The following is a 365-nucleotide window of genomic DNA, read 5'->3' as shown; positions in this document are numbered from 1 at the left end:
GACTATCTTGTCTACAATACATCTGAAGTGATAGTTTGAGTATTACACCTAATAGCTGGTCGAGAGAGATATGAGAAGCTTTACACTGATGGGCCAATCCGAAAAGTATTAAAGAAAAGAACGAGTAAGTATAGATAGTGGCAAAAATGGTGATCAAACTTGGCAGTACAAGTGCCGTGCATAACGTCCCAGTGACGTAAGAACGCAGCAATGTGACAGAAGAGAATCCGTTGCGAGGCGAGGTCCAGATACTAAATAAAATGTATTAATATTCGATTGTAAATATCAATAAATAAAAAGTCAGAACATATTTTAGTTTTTTCTTCTTAGCCTTCCGTCTCCCATCTCGGTCTTCACTCTCTCAA

Source organism: Penaeus monodon, chromosome 23 (genome assembly GCF_015228065.2).
Source record: "Penaeus monodon isolate SGIC_2016 chromosome 23, NSTDA_Pmon_1, whole genome shotgun sequence".
NCBI classification, from domain to species: domain Eukaryota; kingdom Metazoa; phylum Arthropoda; class Malacostraca; order Decapoda; family Penaeidae; genus Penaeus; species Penaeus monodon.
The sequence above is the reverse complement of the archived record's forward strand: the minus strand, read 5'-3'. Positions refer to the sequence as shown.